The sequence below is a fragment of the Pseudonaja textilis genome, chromosome Z (genome assembly GCF_049901715.1).
Source record: "Pseudonaja textilis isolate UNSWEBS1 chromosome Z, rPseTex1.2, whole genome shotgun sequence".
NCBI classification, from domain to species: Eukaryota; Metazoa; Chordata; class Lepidosauria; order Squamata; family Elapidae; genus Pseudonaja; species Pseudonaja textilis.
The window spans coordinates 55,727,016-55,751,140 of NC_142008.1; the positions used below are offsets into that span (position 1 = coordinate 55,727,016).

The 24,125-nt window shown below is 42.1% G+C and overlaps 1 pseudogene across 1 annotated transcript; it reads right to left on the reverse strand.

The window, feature by feature from the left end:
* Window positions 1-8,485: 8,485 nt before the first annotated feature.
* On the reverse strand, window positions 8,486-23,565 carry LOC113449330 (C-C chemokine receptor type 1-like; annotated as a pseudogene). The gene is made up of 2 exons (XR_015740245.1): window positions 23,352-23,565; window positions 8,486-9,161 (listed from the first exon to the last, which is right to left on the reverse strand). The product of XR_015740245.1 is annotated as a C-C chemokine receptor type 1-like (transcript).
* Between the last annotated feature and the right edge of the window lie 560 nt (window positions 23,566-24,125).

The window sequence follows — 24,125 nt, forward strand, 5'->3', positions numbered from 1 at the left end:
GGTTATTCAAGCCCCACATGTTCAAGTCCATCTTGTTCAAGGCCAAGAACACCTCGGGCCTGGCCACTCAACTCCCCCCTGCCCCCCTCTCCTCTGGGGAGGAACCGGAGGACGCAATGTTCAAGCAGCCCATGGTGGCCGAGGATGTGATTTCCGTCCCTCCCATTTTCCACGATCTGGTTTCTAACCAACTGGGCTTTACGGGGGCTCCTCCGGCCCCATCCACACAGGATAAGAGGTTGTTTAACCTCGAACCGAGTTTCTGCTCCCTCCTCAATACCCCGGAGATGGACGAGCCCATTATTGGTCTCGCCTCTTCCTCCTCCCCGAGTGACCCCCTGGAGGCCCTCAAACCCGAGGATAGGAGGTCTGAATTGGCCTTGCGTCGGGCTCATCTAGCCGACGCCTGGGCAATTAGATCGGCCACCGCAGCCTCCTTCTTTACCAGATCCTCTATCCGGTGGCTCGTCAACTGAAGTCACACATCCCTCCATCCAATATATGGGCGCTTCAGGACTTAGCCAAAATCACAGCGGCGGCAGAGTTCTCAGCTGACGCCACATACCATTCGGTTAAATTCGCCTCCCGGGCGTTAGCGTCTCAGGTCACTGCCCACTGCCTGCTCTGGCTCAAACCATGGCAGGCGGACGTGAAGAACAAGGTCAAGCTGGCCTCCACCCCCATTAAGGGGGAGAAGCTTTTTGGGCCGGCCCTGGACCCCCTCTTGGCCGAGACTAGGGGAAAGAAGAAATTCCTTCCTCCTCTTTTTCGGAGGCCTGACTCCCGAACCCCTCAGCCCTTTCAAAGAGGGTCTTCCCGGTCCTTCTACCAGTCCCCTTCCCCCAGGTACCCGAGGCCTCCTCGTATAGAGCATCATATTCCCAGGATTGTTCCGACTCGAGCGATCGAAATAGGAGGGGCGGAGGATTTAAGCGTCCCTTCAGGGATTCCGGGAGACCCTTCCGGCGCTCCAAATAGATCCTGTCTCTTTCCCCCCATTGGTGGTCGGCTGAGACATTTTGCCGACCTGTGGGATTCTACCACTTCCGACAAATGGGTCAGGGACTCCATTAGGTTTGGACTTGCTATGGAGTTCAACTCTCAACCTCCCAAGTTCTTCATGTCATCTCCTCCCTCTAGGCACCCCTCCAAACGCAAATTAATGGATTCTGCCATCCACCACTTACTCTCAATCCAGGCCATCCAGCCAGTTCCTCCCTCTCAGCGAGGCCAGGGTTTCTATTCCCACCTCTTCGTGGTTCCCAAGTCCTCGGGGGGATGGAGGGCTATCCTGGACCTCAAACAACTCAACCGCTTCCTAACCCTCCGCAAATTCAAAATGCAGGGCACCAGGCAAGGAGATTGGCTATCTTCTATAGACCTCTCTGAGGCATACCTCCACATCCCAATTCGGCCTTCCCACTCCAAATTCCTTAGATTCTGTTACAATCACCATCATTTCCAGTATGTGGCCCTTCCCTTTGGGTTAGCTTCTGCTCCCAGAGTTTTCACTAAGATCCTCGCGGCCTGGCAGCTCGCTTAAGGGACTACCCGGTCCGGCTCCACTGCTATCTGGATGATATCCTCATCCTGTCCCATTCCCAATCCCAAGAAGAACTGGACACCAAGACTACCCTCTCTGCTCTCCAGGCCCATGGTTTCCTGGTCAACCAAAAAAAGAGCCAACTGGTCCCTTCTACCCGAATTGCCCACTTGGGGGCCATCATTGACATGGTGCAGGAAAAAGTGTTCCTTTCCCCGGAAAGGCTCCAGAGTATTCGAAATTCAATTCAGGTTATTCGACGATCAAAGAGGGCTTCTCTATTAGAATTGTCTAAATTACTGGGAAAAATGGTTTCATGCATTTCTATTATTCCTTGGGCCCGTCTTCATACTAGGTCCCTGCAGTGGCTCCTGCTCCTGTTTCAAAGGTCCGGCAGAAGCAACTCAAAATTCTCCATCAAGGTACCCCCAAAGGTCCTCTCATCTCTCCTCTGGTGGACCAACCCTGCCATCAACAGGGGTCATCTCTTCAAAGATCCCCAGCGTCTCATCATCACCACAGACGCCAGCCTGAGCGGCTGGGGCACTCACATCCAGTCCCTTACAACGCAGGGCAAATGGTCCCAAGCAGAGCGGGCCTGCAGCATAAACTGGCTGGAGCTCCACGCCATCCACCTGGCCCTGCGCCATTTCCTGCCTCAGGTACGCGGGCGGCACGTCCTTATTCTCACGGACAACTTTACTGCCAAGGCCCATGTCAACAGGCAGAGCGTCACCTCCTCTCAATCAAAGCAGAACACATTTCGGGGGCCTCAAACACCCGAGCAGACTGGTTAAGCAGGGCCACCGTGGACCAGTCCGAGTGGCGCATTCACCCATCCCTTTTCAGGGAGGCGACCATGATCTTCGGTCTCCCGTCAGTGGATCTCTTTGAATCCCCCCACAACACCCAGCTCCCTCGGTTCTTCTCCAGATCCCCTTCCCCCGGGGCCGAGAATCACGATGCACTTCACTGTCTGTGGCCCCCGGGACTCCTGTACGCCTTCCCCCCGTTAGCTTTACTTCCCAGAGTCATTCAGAAACTGATCCAGGAGAAGGCAGATCTGATTTTAGTGGCCCCCTATTGGCCCAGGCGGCCGTGGTTTGCGGACCTCCGCAATCTTTCGGTGTCTCCCCCGTGGAGAATCCCTCCGGACAGGATCTCCCTGTCTCAGGGGCCCATTCAACATTCGGAGCCCCAATGGCTCCAACTAACCGTGTGGAGGTTGAGCGGGAAAAGTTGAGGAAGGAGAATTTATCTGACCAGGTCATTAACACGATCCTGGCCACCAGACGGCCTTCAACCAATCGGATATACGATGCTACCTGGGTCAGCTTCTGCAGGTGGTGGCATGCCTCCATGGTCAACCCGCTCTTGCCTTCGGTGGCCCAGATTTTGAATTTTCTCCAGGATGGGCTCAAAAAAGGTCTCTCAGCTAATACCCTGAGACGCCAGGTAGCGGCCCTCTCGATCGTTGTCTCTGGCGACAATCTGGGTCCCCTCTCTCACCATCCCCGTATCAGGGCCTTCCTAAGGTGGGCTACTAACCTCCGTCCCCTGTCGTGCCCCACTTGGGACCTTAACAAGGTCCTGGTGGCCCTAACCAAACCTCCTTTCGAGCCTATTAGAGAATCCTCTCTCCAAACTTTGACCTTTAAGGTAGTATTCCTGGTGGCAATTACCTCGGCTCGCCGAATTTCGGAGATTGCTGCCCTTTCGGTGAGAAAGGACCTTTGTATCTTCCATTCCGATCGGGTGGTCCTTCGCCCCGACCCGACCTTCTTGCCCAAGGTCAATTCAGCCTTCCACAGGGCTCAGGAGCTTACATTCCTGAACTTTTGCCCCAATCCTTCGCGGGAAAGGGAGAAACGATGGCACACCCTAGATGTGAGGTGGGCCCTCCGCATATACATTAACCGCACGCAACCCTTTAGAAGGTCCGAGTCCTTATTTCTCTCCTTCCAGCCCAAGTCCTTAGGCCACAAGGTGTCCCCTTCCACCATCGGGCGATGGATCAGAGCCACCATCGCCAAGGCTTATTCGTCTCAGGCCTTGCCAGTTCCCAGCGGGGTTACGGTGCATTCCACCAGAAGTGCGGCCACCTCTGCGGCCTGGGCTACCCAGGCTCCAATCTCAGACATTTGTCAGGTCGCCACCTGGGCTTCCCCCTCCCCTTTCATTAGGCACTATAAGATTGACATCTTTGTGTCAGCGGAGGCCTCGTTTGGTAGACGAGTCCTCCAGCGGGTCATCGAGGACCCAGGGGAGCTTCCACCCCAGACGGATTCCCTCCCGTAGGACAGCCAAGCTTTGGTATGTCCCACTCTCTGGATGATCCGAGCAGCTCAAGGGAGAATGGGCGTTGGTCTTACCTGACACGCCATTTCTAGTCGAGCTGCGAGGATCATCCAGCCCCACCCTTTTTAATTTTTTTCCGTCTGGGGGAACCTTGTTTCAGCCAATGATACCTTAAGTCTAGTTAGATGAGAGTTAGACGACTTTCCTCCTCTCTCGACTTCGCATAAACTGGGGAACGCTACAAGGGACCACGTGACAGAGGGCGGAGCGTTCCTCAGTAATTAAGCTCAGCCTACACAGACGCAGACTGGAGCACCTCCCACTCTCTGGATGATCCTCACAGCTTCTTGTAACAATAAAAAAAAGAAAATGCATTCATCTTCTAAAAATATATCAGTGCTCCTCCCTCCTCTCAATAGACTATATTCTATAATTTGTAATTGCAAAGTACATTATTATTACCCCTCATATCAATGCAGAATCCCTTGTCTTAATTCATTAACCATTGTCCCGATGTATTCTAGGTAAAGAAAATTTTTCCTTTATTTTACAATTCCCATATTTCTTTCTTTCTGTTCCTGTTCCTCATTACCTCTCTTCCCTTTTGTTTTTCCAAATCTTTTCTCCCTCTGATTTATATCCCTCTCTATATATATATTTTCCTTCCCCCTTTTACTTTTCTGCTGCTTCTTTCTGTCTTTCTGTCTTATAAATATTCCCCATTTTAGTTACTTTTTTAAATCTCCCATTTTTAACCCCCCCCTTCTTTTTCCTCTTCTTTGTGGTGTTCTTTGTGCTGATTGTCTATTTGGCTTCTTCTTGAACTAACTCTTCCTTCTCTAAGGTTTTTTCTTCATATTCTTCAATTGCCATTTCCATAGCTTTTAACTCAGAGGCAAGTGATTCACCTCTTGCATGTAGTAGTTCTTTCAAAATTTTAAGTTCCATTTTTAGATCCCACAGATATATCATCTTATATCTTATAGTCATTAAAATCCACCAATCACCAATCTTTTTCTTTTTTCTTCTTCAAACTTTCTGGATTAACAACTATTCCCGAACTGAGTTTATAGCAAAATCACCAATCAGTCCAACAATCCATATTTTTTCTTTTGTTCTAATTCAATTTTCAATTTTTAGGGTATTTGTTATATTGTTTCAATATTTCCTTTTCATTGTATCAGATCCGATTCATAGAGAAATAGGAACTTTCCCTTTTTCAGCTTAAATTTTTGTCCACCAGATGGCACTTTCCATTATACAATGTCCTCACCTTTTCCCCCCATTTTATTGTTCGGGGCTTTCTAAACCTCACTATTCCAAACCAATCAAATCTTCCATTTAAATTTTCCCCCTTCTTTTTGAAAACTCCTAAGTCCAGCTTTAAATTGTGCCTGTTTGTATTTTAATTCAATTAGTTTGGATATCTTGTTCTGGCTTCTTCCAATCCTGGTTTGAAGCCCTGCTCAGCTGTCAAAGATATTTTCACTTTTTTTCTCTTTCCTTTAAAAATCCACCACTTTCTTATTCTTTCATGAAAATTCTTAAAATACTGTCCTGGGATACCTTTTAATTAATTGTTGCACCAAGTTGCCCCAGTTCTTATGTTGTCCACCTCTTTCTTCTCTCCTGCACAAATCTTAGTCCAGCTAAGTCCTCCTCTTCAGGGTGGCCATTTTAGACCACCACTCGGTCGTCTTCGGGGGGGAATTGCCTAACCCAGGGAGGGGGGGTACGCCTCTGAGGCAGCTTCAGCCCTTAATCACAGTGATTGGAGCTCTCCAATGAGACTGAAGCTGCGGACAGTCGCAGTCCCTGGTCCGTCGACGAGAAGGGCTTAACCCCTCAAAAAATGTTTTGTTAGCGAGCACCTAGAAGCCAAGAGGAACATATGTGCCAAATTTCAAATTTGTAGGCTTCATGGTTCTGAAGATTTCATGATGATGCGTGAGTGGTATTTTGCTTTTAGATATACAGATTCCACAATGGATGTCACTCTCATTGTCCTCATCACCAAAAAAGTATATCTGGAGAAATGAAAGCTGCTGCTGAGGCCCTGCCATGATACTCCCTATCCTATGGTAGACCTGCCCCTGAATTTTGAATGTTGGCTTAAAATTTCCCTCCCTCACCATTCTGGTTCCAAAAGACATCATTTGGAAGCATCGGTTGTACTTCCGGATAGCAGAAAGAAAGTGCTTTGCCATTTGATGCTGGTGGGTGAGAAAGCTGTGTAAGGGTTCAGGGTAGGGCTGAAGTGGAGGGAGCTGGTCTTTACCACTACTGCAGCACATCCTGGAACTCTCATCTTGCCACTTTAGAGCATGGCACCAGGCACAAGATAACCGAGGTCCGAGATCAACAACCTTTTCCCTGGAATAATGAATCTGTGGTTCATATTGAAAACCAGATAAATATTTATTAGTCCAATGCATTAATCTCATTTGTGAGTGATTAATGTAGGGATTATTAGATGTATACTTTTTACAGCCTGTCTACTGACTTGGGAATGAGTTTGATGATACTTGTGTGCAGCTTCTCTTGTGCTTTCCTAATCACATCTGTAAATATTTTTCTGCATTTTTTGCCTCTTTTCCCTTTAACCGGTGTTACAGTAGAAGGAACAGATTAATCTGAACTGAGGAGGAAAATAAGGGGAAAAATTCTGCCTCTGCCTACCAGCATCCATTGGTATTCATCTGGCTAGCATCTTGTCAGTGTGTGAGAGAGTTTAGACGTGTTTGGAAACTCGAACAGTATTTGGTGTGTGAGTAAGAAGGAGACAACAAAGAACCTGAGCGTGGCTTAGCTCAACTGTTCCGTAGTGAAGCTGTTTGCTGCTATGAAAGTAAAACTGAAAGTGAAACTCTTCTGCTTGTGTTTTGCATTTGGAAGAGACTTCTTTTTAGGTGGGAAGGGGGAGTAGAACTCCTTAGCATCAGATTGTGTTAATAATATAGGAAATATTGATGCTCTGATGGTCGTTTCAAAAAATCCTTTCTTAGTGAGTACCTAGAAGCCAAGAGGAACATACCTGCCAAATTTCAAGTTTGTAGGCTTTACAATTCTGGAGATTTTGTGATGATGCATGAGTGTTTTTTCACTTTTATATATATAGATAGAAAGCAGGGGTATCAAACTCAATTTCATTGAGGGCTGCATCAAAGGCTGTGGTTGACCTTGGAAGACTGGCCAGGCGTGGCCCTGGGTATGGCTGACTGGATGGGCATGGCCAACTTGATGCCACTCCCCAAACTGCTGGCATGTCTCCTCTTTGTGTTAGGTAGACCGGGCCAAAGTCAGGCTGGCCCAATCTCTCCTCTTCTCATTGTGTAGACTGGTCCAAAGCCACGCTGGCTTCATCTTTCCTCTTCACATTGGGTAGACTGGGTCAAAGCCATGCTGGCCTAATCTTTCCTCTTCTTACTGGTTAGACTGGTCCAAAGCCAGGCTGGTCCAATCTTTTCTCTTCACAGTGGGTAGACCAGGACTGCCGGATCCAGCCCTCAGGCCTTGAGTTTGATACTTCTATTATAAAGGAATAAGCTGCCTCAAAATCAAAAAAATAATTTTTCAGGAACCCAGAATATACACAAACAATATTTGCTATGATTGTTGCACCAATACTATGTAACAGTTTTTCACCAAGATATGCTAAGATGTAACAATTTTTCACCAAGCTATGCTAATATTAAAATAATATTTTAAAAACTTTTTTCCTAATTAAAAAAATTACCTACAGGAGAAATTTCATATGTTGATGGGATATAACAATCTTGAAGGACCTTTCCTCTTACAGTCAACACATTTCCAAACATTCTCATCATACTTAGATAAGCTTTGCTGCCATTAAAATCCATAGCTTGGTAATTTTTTGAAACACAAACTTAGACTGTGTCCATCTTTTTAGAGTAATACAAGAAATCTGCAATATCAGAATAGTATACAAACGCAGCATTCATAATACAATCCATTTCTTGATTATACAGAAGTAAAACTTAAGTAAGTTCTTGGGGACTTATACTAATACTACCAAAATATTAATAGAACTACAGCCTCAGTATATTTAGAAAAGATAAAGTACTTATTTTTTCAAAAAGTGAATTGAAACTCTGAAGTTAAAATTATCAAAGATACTTTAAATATATCTCAGATATGATAGGGTATATATAATATGTTTTGCTCAGCAAATAATTGATTCTTTTCATCATGTGCAGAGTACTCAATTAAATCTATAATATTTAAATTTGAACTGCAGATGATATTCATGCACTGTGTAATTTACAAACTAACATCATTAAAGCAGGCTTCATTCAGTTCAGATCTGGTCTTCTAACACAAAAATAGCTTTGTCAAAAGTGACTTGATCCTTAAAACTAAATCACATTTTTCTTTACACATATATTCTGTAAAATTGCTGAAATGCCTTCCTTTCCGGTAGAATGTCAATATATGAAACTGTTCTGTCCAGAGGATCTTCATACAGGAAGATACAGGAAATTCATAGATGGAAAAATCTGATAACATATTTTTTAAATTTCTCACTAGCAAAAGCATAGATCAAAGGATTGACACATCAATGAGCTACTGCAAATGTTTCAGTCAGTTGCAATGCTATATATATTTTCAGTATAAAAAACTTGTTCATGCAAAACTTTCATGTGGAAAATTAAAAGTGCAAGATTTCTTATAGTTTTCTACATGTAATCTGAAAAAATCTAATCCTGGTAAAGAGACTAAAACTGCCAGGTCTCATGTGTGAATGCTTGTAATGATACTATAGCACATTGCTCAGGATTTTAATGCAGATGCTTAATAAACTATATCTAAATATCGATCAATGGTCAAGAGGACAATGAAAAAACTTCCACTGTAGAAGCATTAAAAAAGACCCTGGCATAAATTTTGCATATTGTATCTCCAAAGTCGTGTATTGAATAATAAATTCGAGAGAGAAGTAAAAAAAATGAAAAGCAGATCAGAGATGGTTAAATTTAACAGATATATATCTGTCATGCTTTTAATCTTGTTATATTTGATAAGGTCCAGTACAACCAGCACATTGCCCACAGGGCCAAAGATGAATACCAAAGAATAAAATTCTGGTAGGACATTGGAAACAAATGACATGGTGTTACTGCACCATCATAGTCAAATTCAGTGATGGGAAATGATTCATCAGTTATTCCATTCATTGGAGTACTATATGTTCCTTGTAATTAAAAAAAAATTACATGTTAGAAAGAGACTTATTTGTGCCACAAGCAAATAATAATAAAATACAGAGATTTCTGTTTACAAGAAAACAGATTGAACCAACCTAGGAAAAAACGAAATGAAAAGTAGTTTAGTGTTCAACTGCATAACTGGTAAGGTACCACGGAACCAACTTACTCAACATCTATTACAACTATTATTAGGCTAAACTACTAAACTGAAAAATGCTGTATTTATGGAGAAAAATGAAAATTCTAATTCTAATTATTCTAATAATAGATGTAATAGATTTTGAGCTCATATAAAAGTTTTCAAGAAACAAATATATCTAAATTAATTTAGTCTTCCAAAACCTTGCATCACCCAGAATTGTGATTGTAACAAAAAGTTACAAGTTGTCAACGTGGAGATCCTCGAGCTGCAGAGGGGGGAAGGCAACTCCCCGACAGTGAAGAGGGAAGCTCCCGAGCTCGGCGCTAAAGAGTAAGCTGTCATTTTATGGCGGCTTCCAATCCGGTCTGCCACTTGAGTGAATAAGCAAAGCAGTGACAGCCTGCGAGATCGAGTAACAGGAACAGAGAAACGGTTTATATCTTGGATTCTTTGAAGTCTGAAGGGAGTAGAATGACAGAAGAATGATAGCATAAATTCTTCTCTCCTGGTTGTGATAAGCACCTCTTGGAAGTCGGGCGGAGAGCGGCCAGAAAAGCAATTGGGAAAATGGAAAGATTATAATGGAGAGCGAAGGAAAGCACAGTTTTACCCTGTGAGGGGGAAGCTCTGGGGAAAGAGGGAGATTGCTAAAACCTGGAGATTGGAGGTCCGGAACTGGTGAGGGGCTTTATTCGATTCTTGGACCTTTCTTTTTGACTCTATTTGAGAAGAGGGAGGCGATGGAGGTGAAAGAATATTGACATTGAGTCTTATGAATCCTCAGGTCTGAGCACAACATGACTATTACATCTACTTAATATTGGGGAGAAGATAAATTGAGCATTATATTGGACTTTGGAAGATTTGTATGTGGATTTAAAAGTTGGAAAGCAAAGAAAGAAGCAGCAGCAAGAGGAAGAAGCCAGAGGCGAACAGTAGGCTGGGAAAGACGGTTTTGGGACTGCAGATTAGTCAGCACATTTCACCATTTGCTGATTGGAAGGCTGAAAAGAAACCTCTAGCTGGAAGATGGAACTTTAGCTCACCCAATTTGCTTTATTTATTACGTGGTACTACTTAAGTTTACTAAGTTGGCACTATTTTCTCTTTAAGATGACTTCCTTGTTGTTTGTTTGTTGATTTTCTGAAGCTGTGGTAATCTCTCTTCTACCCCTTCTCTTATTATCTTGCCCCCTGCCTCCCTATTGTATCTCCTAAATACTTTACATAATTTTACTTACTGGGGGAAGAGGAGGATACACTATTATCAAAGAGTTAAGAGTTTACTGTTGTAAGTATTAATAGTAAAAAGGGATAAACTTTGTTGATATAATCTATTTATAAATTATTTAGACTACTTATGACATTTAAGATTAATCCCTTAAAGTGTTAATTGATGTACTATTGTTGACCAATTTTCTTATTACATAGACTAGAATATTGTTGCAGATCTCTATTTATGATATAGGGGAAAAGACTGTGGAGTGAGATATAAAATTGAAATACGTGAATAGTCTTTCAAGTACAGGACCCAAATACTGAATGGTGATTTGGGATAATATATTTAAAATTGTGCATCAACAAAAACAAATACTTAGATGACATCCACAACAACTATGGCCTTAAAAACAGGAAAGAAGGCTATCCCGACCCTATCATCTACGTCGACAGCCACCCCACCAACATCTCAAAAAACTATCGAGGAGTCTTTAATAGGGGAAAAGCAGCCCAATGTCCCCAATATTAATATACAAACTTCCATATTAGCCTTGCAGGAAGCTATATCTAAAATGCAAGAAATGATGATTAAAAATCACAAGGAAACTAGAGCAGATATAAGCGAATTGAAAGATGAGATGGGGAAACTGAAGGCTGAAATGAAAGCGGAGGATATATCGAAGGTGGAGGGTAAGATAGGGTCTCTACAGCAGGCCATGGAGAGAAACGAAGTGAAAATAAAAGATATAGAGAGTAGAACAACACGCATGGAGACTAACTTTGAAAGGATGGATGAGGAATTTAAAAATGTACTTAGAGAAACGGAAGACTCTCTGGTCCACCTCGAGATGGACAAAGCAATGGCGTATTTAAGATTCCAGAATGTGGCGGAAGCCAAAAAATGAAGAATTGGAACATTTGATGGCAGAAATATTGGCTAAATGGCTAGGAAAGGAAAAAGATGATCTAATTAAAGAGTTTGATGAGGTATATAGGGTTAGCACAAGCTACGCCAGGCGTAACAACTGTCCAAGAGAAATTCATATCCGCTTCTCTAGGAGATGTCTGAGGGATTTAATTTTGAAAATGTCTAGGAGGAAACAATATCATATAAAGGCAGAGAAATTAGGATTTTAAAACAAATTCCAAAGAGAGTGAGGATGATAAGACAAGATTATAAGTTTTTAGCTAATGATTTAAATAAAGAAGGAATCCATTTTAAATGGTTAATCCCGGAAGGGATGTTAATTACATGGAAAGAGAGGAAAATCAAAATAGAATCGATAGAACAGGCCCAAGTTTTTCATCAACAGCTCACAGATAAGAATAGTCAACCCACCAAAGAAGAACCTAAAACAAGACCACAGGAGGTCCGATATTATCACAGAACCCAAAAGGAACGACTTTCTCCAATTTCAGGAAGTGATAATTCACAACATGGGAGAGAAGAGCAAATCCCACAACAACAACAACAAGAGAACCGAATCATTACTAGGCAAAAATCTAAGCAGAAGTAGATAAATGGTGGAGGGAAGAAGTTGCTCTCCATCAATATAAACGGATTAAATTCATTATTAAAAAGAAAAAGGATATTCTCAAAACTTATTCAACATAACGCAGATATAATATGTCTTCAAGAGACACATATTTCGAAAAATGACGAAAGACATCTAATTTGTCCAAAATTAGGTAAACTTTTTACAGCACCGCCGACCAACACAAGAAAAAAGGAATTGCAATTTATGTAAAACAAGATGTAAAGGCAGAATTAATCTGGTCGGATCCCAAGGAAGAACTCTGGTTATACAAGTTTGGATAAACCACATCACATTTTTACTTGTAGCAATCTATGCCCCAAATGATGACCAGGGGAAATTTTTAAACACCTTCACCAAAAATAGTAGGCTTTGAAAAAGAAACATTTGCTTGATTGGCGATTTTAACTCCATTGCAGACTACCAGAAAGACCATAGTAATATGGGGAAAAACAAGAAGGGGAAAAGGGAACTTTCTGCGGCATGTAAGGAAATGTTGAGAGAGTTAAATTTAAAAGATCTATGGAGGGAACGGAATCTTGAAGGAAAACAATTTACATATTATTCTAACCCACATAAGACTTGGACCAGAATAGATATGGCTTGGATGGATTTGGACTTGGCTAATGAAATAAAAGAAATCAAAATCCTACCGAATGAATGGGCTGATCATAACCCAATACAGCTAATTTGGAGAGATAGGAGACGAATAAAAAAAAGATGGACACTAAATAACCAAATTGTAAACGAAGAAGAGTATATTAATAAACTGAAAGAGGAGCTAAACTATTTTCTAAAAGATAATAATAATGAAACAACTTCAAAACAGAACATTTGGGATACTATGAAAGCAATTATAAGAGGCACAACAATTTCCTATAATGCTATGAGAAACAAGAGAATTTATGCCCAACAAAACGCATTACAACAACAAATCCAAGACTTAGAAATACAATTACAAAAAACCCCTAAGACCCAAGGACTACAAAATCAGTTAATACTAGCCAAACATAAGCTGAATTTAATCAAACAAGATAAAATAGAAGTTAGCTTGAGAAGGTCCAAACAAAATTATTTTGAACACGCTAATAAACCAGGAAGATGGCTATCTTATAAACTTAAAAAAGAAAAAGAAAAGAGATTGATACACCAATTAATAGACGAGAAAGGCATCCCACAACATGAGATTGAGAAGAAAGAGGATATTATATTAAACTATTTCCAAAGATTATATAAAAAAGAAGAAATCAATGAGGATAAAATAAGAACTTATCTGGAGAATACGAATGATAAAACAATAGGGGAAGGAGACAAAGAATTACTAAATAAGGATATTACATGGTCTGAGTTAAAATCTGCAATGGAAAATCAATGTAATAATAAATCCCCTGGTCCAGATGGGATTCCAGTAGAATTGTATAAAGCCACAATAGATTTAGTAGGGCCTCTGATGCTGGAAGTGTTTAACGAAGTACTTTTGGCTGCCAAAATGCCAGACTCATGGAGGGAGGCATTGATTGCGTTAATTCCGAAGGAGGATGTGGATGCCAGATATATCAACAATTATAGACCAATCTCACTTTTAAACGCCGATTATAAATTATTTACCTCAATTATTGCGAATAGAGTAAAACAAGTTTTAAATTTATACATTCATGAAGACCAAAATGGTTTCCTTCCATTCCGCCAAATTAAAAACAATTTAAGAACCGTTATTGACGTCTTAGAATATTATGAAGCTCATCCAGAGAAAAATTTACACTCATGTTTCTAGATGCGGAGAAAGCATTCGATAACTTACATTGGCACTTTTAATACAAAAATCTATAACATGAATCTGGGCACTAAATTCGAGATATTATCACAACAATTTACAATACCCAACAAGCCAATATACTAATTAATGGTGAACAAACAGGCCCACTAAGCATTGAAAAGGGCGTTAGACAGGGTTGCCCTCTCTCACCCCTCTTATTTATATTTGCCTTAGAATCATTGTTAACGCGGATAAGACAAAATTCTGAAATCCAAGGGGTTAGGGTCAAAGCAGAGGAATATAAATTACAGGCGTTTGCAGACGATATGGTTTTCTTCCTAGAGGATCCCATGGAAAAAGGACATAATCTAATAAAAGAACTAGAACAATATGGTTCAGTAGCAGGATTAAAGATTAACAGAAATAAGACGAAATTACTGACTAAAAATCTAACAGAGAACCAGAGGAAAGAATTAGAAAAAATCATGGGGATACAGGCAACAAAAAGGTCAAATATTTAGGCATATGGTTAACACCACATAGTAAATCACTCAAAGAGAATAATTATGATAAACTGTTACAGCAAATTAAGAAAGATCTAGAATCTTGGAATAAGTTGCAGCTTTCTTTACTGGGCAGGATTGCCACAATCAAAATGAACATTTTACCAAAATTCCTTTACTTATTCCAGACAATCCCAATAAAATTACCAAAAAAATTTTTGATGATATAAATAAGGTAACTCTTAAATTTATTTGGCAAGGGAAAAAGCTAGAATCAGTATTAAGGCCTTACAAGATGCAAAAGTAGAGGTGGGCTAGCTTCCAAACTGGGAATTATATTATTGGGCAGCCAACTTATTATGGTTAAAAGACTGGGTCAATTTACGGAACAAAAGAACTCTAGTCTTGGAAGGGCAACGACCTTCAGAGAGGATGGCACGCATTTCTATGGGATGTGGGAAAACTAAACAGGCGATACTTTCATAGACATCTTATTAGAGATTCACTATTAACTAATTGGAAAAAATATGTAAAAAACATTATTTAAAAATTCCAATTTGGCTTTCAACAATGGAGGCAATGGTTCATCCCAACAATTTGGATATAACAAAAACGACTAAATATAAAGATTTATTAGACCCTTTAGGAAAATTAAGAACTCGACAGGACTTACAGGAACAGGGATTTAAAATTGATCAGTGGTTATATATACAAACCATAGTAGATACAAACAAGATATCAAAGAGTTTGGAATCTATAGCAAATTACAACACTTAGATAAAATCTTATTAGGATCAAATAAAAGAATATCTCTAAATTTTATAAATATTTATTGGAGGTAGAATTAGAGCAAGAGATAGTGAAAGGGAACATGATAATGTGGAGTAGGAATATTGGAAGAAGCATTACATTATCAGAATGGGAAAAGATCTGGAATAGAATCATTAAGATTACGAAATCTGCGTACAAAGAAAATATGTATAAAATGTTATATAGATGGCACTTACCCCTTCGAGGTTAGCTAAAATGAACCCAAACTCTAGTCCAAAATGTTGGAAATGTAAAAACATAGAGGGAACCTACTTTCATATGTGGTGGACCTGTAAAGAAGCCCAGAAATACTGGCAAAAAAATTAGAAAATGGCTGGAGGAGATAATCAAAGAACAAATTGAATACAAACCAGAGTTCTTCCTACTAGGGATCTCTGATAAACATTTTCCTAAAAAGATGAAATATATAATAATTCATATTCTAACTGCGGCCAGATTAGCATTTGCCCAGTGCTGGAAATCATCCTGTTTACCTACAGATCAATTGGTCATTCAGAAAATATGTGACTGCGCAGAAATGGACAATTTAACCATAGCTCTTAAAAATAAAGAGTCTTCAGCATTTGATAATAATTGGAATGTGTGGTATAACTGGTTATATCAGAGATAAACTGTTCAATGAGCATAAATAAGCATAAATAACCATAAATAGTGATAAGATGTGTATATTTAAAGTAAGGTAGGAGAATTGGATCTTGTAGACTGTCAAAAAGAATATCTGTCTGGTTTTAACGTATTTTCTTTTTTCTTCCGCTTCTTTGTTTTTTTTCTCTCTTTTATACTTCTTTTTCTCCTTTTTCGGTCGCAAGACCGAGCGTTTTTTTGTTTTTGTTTTTTTTCCTCTCTCTTTCTCTTCTTTCTTTCTTCTTTTTCTCTCTCTGTTTCTTATGCAATGTTGTTATGTTATTTTTTTAATTGTAAATTCAATAAAATTTATATAAAAAACAAAAAAACAAAATAAAATTTAGTCAATGAGCTGCTCAGATTCTCAATCGAGCTGCTCCGAGCATCCAGAGAGTGGGAGGTGCTCTAGTCTTCACCAATTGCAGGCTGAGCTATAATTTGAGGAGCGCTCCTCCCACCACGTGGCTTCTCCATGCGTTCCCCAGTTTTTAGCTCAGCCTCGCAAGAGACAGGCAGCTATAGATCATTCTCCTTGGCCGTTTCAGGATTTCTGTTTCACTTTCAGGTTTGATCGCTTTTGCTTTTGGCTTCTTTCCTTGGTCCCTGCACTTTGAGTTTTAGTTGTGTGTAAAGGAGCGAAGTTTCGCCCCTCAGAGGGGAGATAGAGGGGTTTTAGAGCCTTTGCTCCCCCCACCCCCCCACCCCTGCCTTTTCAAGCTGTTCCTGCTTTTAAGCAGAGGCTTGCTATCGTGCTCTCCTAGCACGCGTTGTGTCTTCTCCCCACGAATGCCTTTCCTAGCCCTCATTTGTCCAGCTCAATCTTTTTAGCTGACTGCCTTTTTCTTAGGGCTATTCCGTCTCTGAGCCCTGTTTCCAGCCCGGTAGCCATTTTTAGGCGTGCCTCGTGGCGGGCACCATTTTGTCCAGGCTCAAATTGCTGCGAAGTTGATAGAGCCCCATAGCAGGCCCTACAGGCCTGTGGGAGCTTTTATTTCAGAAGGGGTGTTGTGGCCTTGTGCCCTGTTGCCCCATTTTAATTGTTGGCATTCCGCAGCCTGCTCAGAGGCGAAGACAGGCACCTACTTCCCAGGTTGTTGGGAGGCTGCCTCAGAGGCCTTTACAGATTTTTTTCCTGGTATATTTTTTCATGTTTTTAAGTTTGGCCTCAGCGTTCATTTGGTTAAATTTGGTTGTTTAGAGATAGCTTTCTCATCTTAATTTTTCCCTAATTAAAAAAAAAAAACCAAACCATTTATATTTTATTAATAATTTAGTTCCTTTTTTGGTCATTTGGTGCAGTTTTTTATTGTATACCCTTAGAGGTGTTTTTTTCCTTTTTCCAAAAAAATAAAATAAAAATAAATAAAAATAAATAAATAAAAAATAAAAAATCATAAATAAATATATCTAAAAAATTTTCCAAAAGGGGGACGTGGCTCAACTGTAGGATACCCGGCTCCCATTGTGGACCGCATTCCTAGGCGTGCCAAACGCCTTCATATTCAATATACCTTGTTTCTACCTTTTGGTTATAATGGCAGAGGAAAATCCCAGAGGGCCTTCCCTAAAGGCTAAGTCTAAAACTCACCATCTGCGCAAAAGGGCCAAGGAACCTACCACAGCCTCTGAAAGGGACGCCCTGAGGCGCCACAGAGCTCTGGAAAAGGAGTTTGATAGGCGCTCCAGGGACTCTCATTCTGTAATTCCAGCTTCTATTCCCTCTACCTCTAACCAACCTCCCCCTTTGCCAGAACACCTTCTCTCTCCAGGCATAACACACCTGTCCAGAGCCCCCGGGCCACTCGAACTCCAGAGGAGACCTTCACCCCAACCGCTGCTGGCCTACACCCAGAAGACCCTTCAACTAGCATCATCCCTGACAGCGTTAAGGAATGGATGCAGCTTGCCATCCGCCAGGGGATCGCGGAAGGTATGCAACAGTTGTCCAAGACAGCAATGGCACCCGGGATTGATTCTGCCTCCGGAGAACCTCTACCGAGACCGGTGACTCCACAGACAGGTACCTTCCCAAGGGGACCCTCCTTTCCCAGAAGGGGAGGAAGAGGAGGACGAGGAAGAGGAAATGGCCTTTGCACCCTACGGGGCAGAGGACGGGTCAGAGAGGGGGGTCCCTCCATTATTCTGAGCCCTTTTCCGAAGTGGAACAGCTGGAAGGGGACATGTCGGAGGATGAGGGCATCTCCCCCGACCAGCCCTCCCTTGTAGGCCTGTTCAAGCCTCATTTATTTAAGTCCTTGCTGTTCAAAGCAAAGAATATCTCAGGCCTAACTCCCCAGCCATCTTCTGATTCCTCGTCAGCAGCCTCTGGGGCTCCAGAGGATGCCATTTTCAGGCAGCCAGCGGTGGAGGCCTAAGTTGTGCCAGTCCCTCCAATCTTCTCCAATCTAGTGGCGAAACAGTTAGCCTCTTCCGGTCTCCCCTCCGCCCCCTCAGGGCAGGACAAGAGATTTTTTAATCTCGACACAGACTTCTCCACCATGCTAAACACCCCCGAGGTGGATGACCCTATTATCAGACTGGCATCCTCGTCTAACCCCACAGACGCTCTGGAAGCCTTAAGGCCGGAGGACAAGAAAGCGGAGATGGCGCTGCGACGGGCGCACCAGTTTGATGCTTGGGCCATTCGGTCTGCCACCGCCTCATCCTTTTTTACTAGATCGTCTATTAGGTGGCTTCTACAGCTGAAGCAGCCTGTTCCTCCATCTAATACTAGGGCCCATCAAGATATTGCAAAACTAACAGCAGCAGCTGAGTTTGCGGCCGATGCAAATTTTCACTCGGTGAAGTTCTCCTCTCGGGCCATATCCTCTCATGTTACGGCCCGACGGCTGCTTTGGCTTAGGCATTGGCAGGCCGACATTAAAAACAAGTCGAAACTGGCCTCAGCTCCCATCTCCGGAAATAAATTATTTGGTCCGGCCCTGGAACCATTGTTGATGGAGAGCCGGAACAAAAAGAAATTTCTTCCAGCTCTTTTTCATAGGCAAGAGTCCAGATCCTTTCAGCCCTTTCAAGGGGCTCCTTCCGTACCCCTTTTCAAACTCCCTTCTCCCCCGTTATCAGAGATCTCCAACCTTCGCCCGGCCTATCGAGACCGGGGCATTCAGGAGACAGATCCAGAGGGGGGTAGTTACAGAAGACCCTTCCAGGGTTCGGCAGGTAAGACTCCCCGCCGTCCAAGATAGGATCTACGTCTGATGCTTGGGTTAAAGACACGGTCCAATTTGGTTTTTCCTTCAGTTCCAAGTCACTCCACCCGAACACTTCATGGTTTCTCCCATTCCAGGGATCATACCAAGCGCGCTCTCCTAGAGACCGCCATTTAACATCTGTTGGATATTAAGGCCATACAGCGCGTGCTACCTTCTCAACGAGGAGAGGGATTCTATTCCCTCCCCTTTTCTAGTCCCTAAGCACTCTGGGGGTTGGAGGCCCATTTTGGATTTAAAAAGGCTCAATCGTTATATTGTTCATCATAAATTCAAAATGCATACCCTTCAGTCCATCCTACAGGGCACCAGGGAAGGAGACTGGCTCACTTCCATTGATCTCTCTGAGGCATATCTTCACATACCCATTCACCCTTCCTTTTCTAGATATCTGAGATTTTATTACAATGGCTGTCATTATCATTATGTAGCCCTTCCCTTTGGGTTAGCCTCGGCTCCCAGGACCTTCACCAAGGTTTTGGCAGCCTTAGCAGCTCACCTCAGACAACTCCCTGTCCGTATTTGCTGCTATCTTGACGACATTCTCATTCTTTCTCCAACCCAAAGCCAAGCTGAGAGGGACACCAGAACCACTCTTTCAGTACTTCAGGATCATGGTTTCCGTGTAAATTGGGAAAAGAGCCAGCTTACCCCTTCTACTCGAATAGTTCATTTAGGGGCGGTGATTGATTCAGTTGAGAGAAAGGTTTTCCTCTCCCCGGAAAGGTTTGCTAGCATTCAAAATTCGATTAAGGCCATCAGGCGGGCAAAGAAAGCTTCATTGCTGGACCTATCTAAATTGCTTGGGAAAAGGATCTCATGTATATCCATTGTTCCCTGGGCCCGATTTCATTCCAGGTCCCTTCAATGGTTCCTGCTACCTTATCAACGCTCAAGAAGGAGCAATTCAAGATTCGTAGTAAGGATCCCTCCAAAGGTTCTCACCTCGCTACTCTGGTGGACCAGACCCACTACCAACAAAGGGCATCCGTTCAAAGAACCCCAGAGAGTCACCCTCACAACAGACGCCAGCCTAACAGGTTGGGGGCCCACCTTCGCTCGCTGTCAGCTCAAGGAACCTGGTCAGTAAACGAGCGCTCTTGCAGCATGAATTGGTTAGAGCTCCACGCAGTATATCTGGCATTACGCACCTTTCTTCCTCAAGTTCGAGGGTGTCACGTCTTGGTCTTGATGGACAACACTACAACCAAGGCCCACATCAACCGGCAGGGGGGCACTCACTCCATCAGACTCATGAAAGAGGCCGAACAGATCTGTCGATGGGCGGAGGCCAATCGGCTATCCATAAAGGCAGAGCACATCTCAGGGGTCTCCAATGTTCAGGCAGACTGGTTGAGCAGAACCGTCGCCGACCAGTCCGAATGGCGTCTGCATCCCTCCCCTTTCCGGGAGGCCTCAGGGAGGTTCGGGTTTCCACTAGTGGACCTGTTTGCGTCCCCATCCAATGCCCAGACACCAAGGTTTTTCTCCCGGTACCCCACCCAGGGGGCCGAGAACCATGATGCCCTGCGTTGCCCTTGGCCCACGGGGCTCCTATACGCTTTCCCCCCCCTACCGCTGCTGCCCAAGGTGATCCAAAAGGTAATCCTCGAGAAAGCGGAACTTCTTCTGGTGGCCCCATATTGGCCCAGGAGGCCCTGGTTTGCAGACCTTCGCAACCTGTCAGTGGCTCCTCCTTGGAGGTTTCCACCGGTCAAGATTTTGCTGTCCCAGGGACCTCTTCAGCATCCAAATCCACAATGGCTTCAGTTGACCGTTTGGAGGTTGAGCGGGACCATTTAAGGAAGGAGGGCATGTCCGATCTTGTCATCAACACTATTCTGGCAGCCAGGCGGCCTTCAACCACTCGCATATACAATGCAACCTGGAACATATTTTGTAAGTGGTGCCACAAGTTACACATTAATCCGATCTCTCCATCAATCGCACAAATTCTGGCCTTTTTACAAGAAGGATTGGGCAAAGGTCTTTCCCCCAACACTTTAAGAAGGCAGGTGGCGGCCCTATCTACGGTTATCTCTGGCAACCTGTCTGGCCTGCTTTCCCACCATCCTCGCATTAGAGCTTTTCTTAGAGGTGCCACTAATTTGCACCCTCCAGTAGTTCACAGATACCCGACCTGGGACCTCAACAAGGTTCTCTCGGCGCTAACTAAGCCCCCCTTTGAGCCTCTAAGAGAGACGTCACTCCAACTCCTCATGCTCAAGGTGGTTTTTCTTGTGGCAATTACATCGGCTCGTCGGATATCTGAAATAGCAGCTCTATCTGTTAGAAAGGAGTTATGCGTTTTCCACGCTGATCGGGTGGTCCTGCGACCAGATCCCTCCTTCATGCCCAAGATAAACTCAGCCTTTCACAGATCACAGGAGCTTGTCCTTCCTAACTTTTTTTGTCCAAGTCCTTCTCAAGAGAGAGAAAGGCAGTGGCATACTCTCGATGTTAGACGGGCGCTCCGTATCTATATCAGTCGCACTCAGCCTATCAGGAGGTCGGAGGCTTTGTTTTTATCTTTTCAACCAAAGACGCTGGGCTGCAAAGTTTCCCCGTGTACTGTTGGCTGTTGGATTAGAGCTACAATATCCAAGGCCTATTTGTCACAGGCGCTTCCTGTTCCCTGTGGAGTAACCGCTCACTCTACAAGGAGTGCTGCTACTTCTGCAGCCTGGGCTACTCAGGCTCCTATTTATGATATTTGCAGAGCGGCTACCTGGTCGTCTCCATCTCCATTTAATCGCCATTATAAAATCGATGTTTTTGCTTCGGCAGAAGCTTCCTTTGGCAGACGAGTCCTTCAGCAAGTGGTGAGAGATCCAGAACATGCTCCGAACCAGACGGAGTCCCCCCCGTAGGACAGGCCATGCTTTGGTATGTCCCACTCTCTGGATGCTCGGAGCAGCTTGATTGAGAATGGGCGTTGGTACTTACCTGACATGCCATTTCTAGTCGAGCTGCGTAGAGCATCCAGCCCCACCCTATTTGGTCCGTCTGGTGGGGAATCCTGTTTCGGCCAACGATTCATATTGTTTTTTTTGTGGTTAAGTGTTGTTTATAGTTAAGATGAGGGGATAGTTGTTTGTCTTCTCGTCTTCGTAAAAACTGGGGAACGCATTGAGAAGCCACGTGGTGGGAGGAGCGTTCCTCAAATTATAGCTCAGCCTGCAATTGGTGAAGACTAGAGCACCTCCCACTCTCTGGATGCTCTACGCAGCTCGACTAGAAATGGTGTGTCAGGTAAGTACCAACGCCCATTCTGTTTGCATTTAAATTTAGATGTTTGAAAAAGGGTCAGTTTTGGATCTTTAAACACTTTCTACCATTTAAAATTAAACATCAGGCAAATGAGGATCCAAGCATAGATTTCTTTTCCTTATAGCTGCAAGAGAATGCAATTTTAGAGGCAATGTTAGACATTCTGGTTTGTTTGAACAATAGTGTTCTGAATTTCTGATTATTTTTGTTCTCTTTATTATGAAGTAAAATCTCATAGTGGTATCAGGGCTTCACTTTCCTGTAATATAGCTACAATGTTCACTTTCCAAAGTCTCAGAGGTAAGGTAATGGTGATAATCGAACATCTACACTTCTGCCAAATAAAAAATGCTGAGATCAGAAAGTGAAAATCAGTTTGTCATGTCCCAATGTTCTTATTTGCATTCTTTTTACTTTGAATTAAACTAAAGAGCAATAGAAATAAAGGAATGTCATGGTAAAAAAATGCAAAATCTATGTTTGGGAAATATATTTATCTAAGAAAAATATTCAAAAGTTGCATGCAAGTTTTTGAGTTTTCAAAATTGTTCTTTAGGAGTAGAAATTACAAATCATGGATGATTTGTATACACAATAAAACATCATCTCCATTTTTAAGCTTAATTTCTTGCCCTATCTCTTGCCACCCATGCTTTAAACAATGCTGGACAGCTATATATTGTATATCATATAGTATAAATTCTGCATTTTTTCATCACAGAATAAAATATTTACCTTTATTTGTTATAATCACCTGAAATAGTCGATGGATAGACACATGGTATATGAATAAAGTAAGGAATCATCACAATTAAAAGTACCTGCTCACTGTTAATGAGATGGTAAATGTATTTCCCTGTCCCCTACACTTTTTTGGAAAGAGAATCAGAAATTTAAAATATTCAAACAGAGAATATGTTTATACTTCACGTTTCTAGTTATTGTTTTTCAATAAACTATAAATTCTAATATAATTTCCAATATAAATTGGAAATTTGATAGTTAATTATTCTTTGATATTGAAACATTATGATATGTAATAATGATTCTTTTGCATTAATAAGTAAATTACAGAATTAGAAGTTAATACAATATTTCTACTTGGAAATTTTGCTTGATATGCACATAAAAGCAAAAAAAATCTATCAACTCTCCTAATTTAAATTGACTTACCAATTTACAAACTTTTAACAAGTAATGTTGAAAGCATCATCTTTTTTTCCAGACCCAGTGTAAAACTTGAAAATAATGTACATAAGCAAAAGTGATCTTTCTTTATGAAGAATTGTTCAAGTTCTGAAAAAGTCCTAGTCAACGTTTTTTTTTAAAGGTCAAAAACCACTTCTTTTAAAAACAATTCTTTGGCATTTTCATCATAGGTTTCTTAAGTCTCTTGATTGAAGCCAGTGGACTTTATTATATAAATACAGTGCAAATTGTCAAAACACTTCAAAGTCAGTATTTTATCTTTCACTGCACATTTGACTTCTCAGCATGTATAACAACCTGATAACTTCCAGACAGTAAATAAGTTGGGAAAGTTTTAGTTCTTCAGATTAGTGATAATGATATTATAATTTAAGAGTTATAATTAACTTGTGATAATTAACTTGCTCTTATATGGCATATAGAGCTGGATAGATCCTGAGCAACTTTTAAAATTCTGTCAGTATACTGCAGCTCAAATAAAGCATGAGCATATGAAAGAGAAACTTTGGCCATATGAGTCATATCTTGGGTAACATGCTATGCCTTTGACAAGATTTGCATCAGTGCTACATCAGTGTACCAAAATAAAAAGAAAGGAGACTTAAAATGAATTGAAATGTTCCAAATTAAATCATACTAACATGGTTCAAATGCATATTGTAGCATCTTAATTCTTGAGAAATAACTAATTATGTAAAGACCATTTGATCTCATATAGAATTTTGAAAATTTATCCAA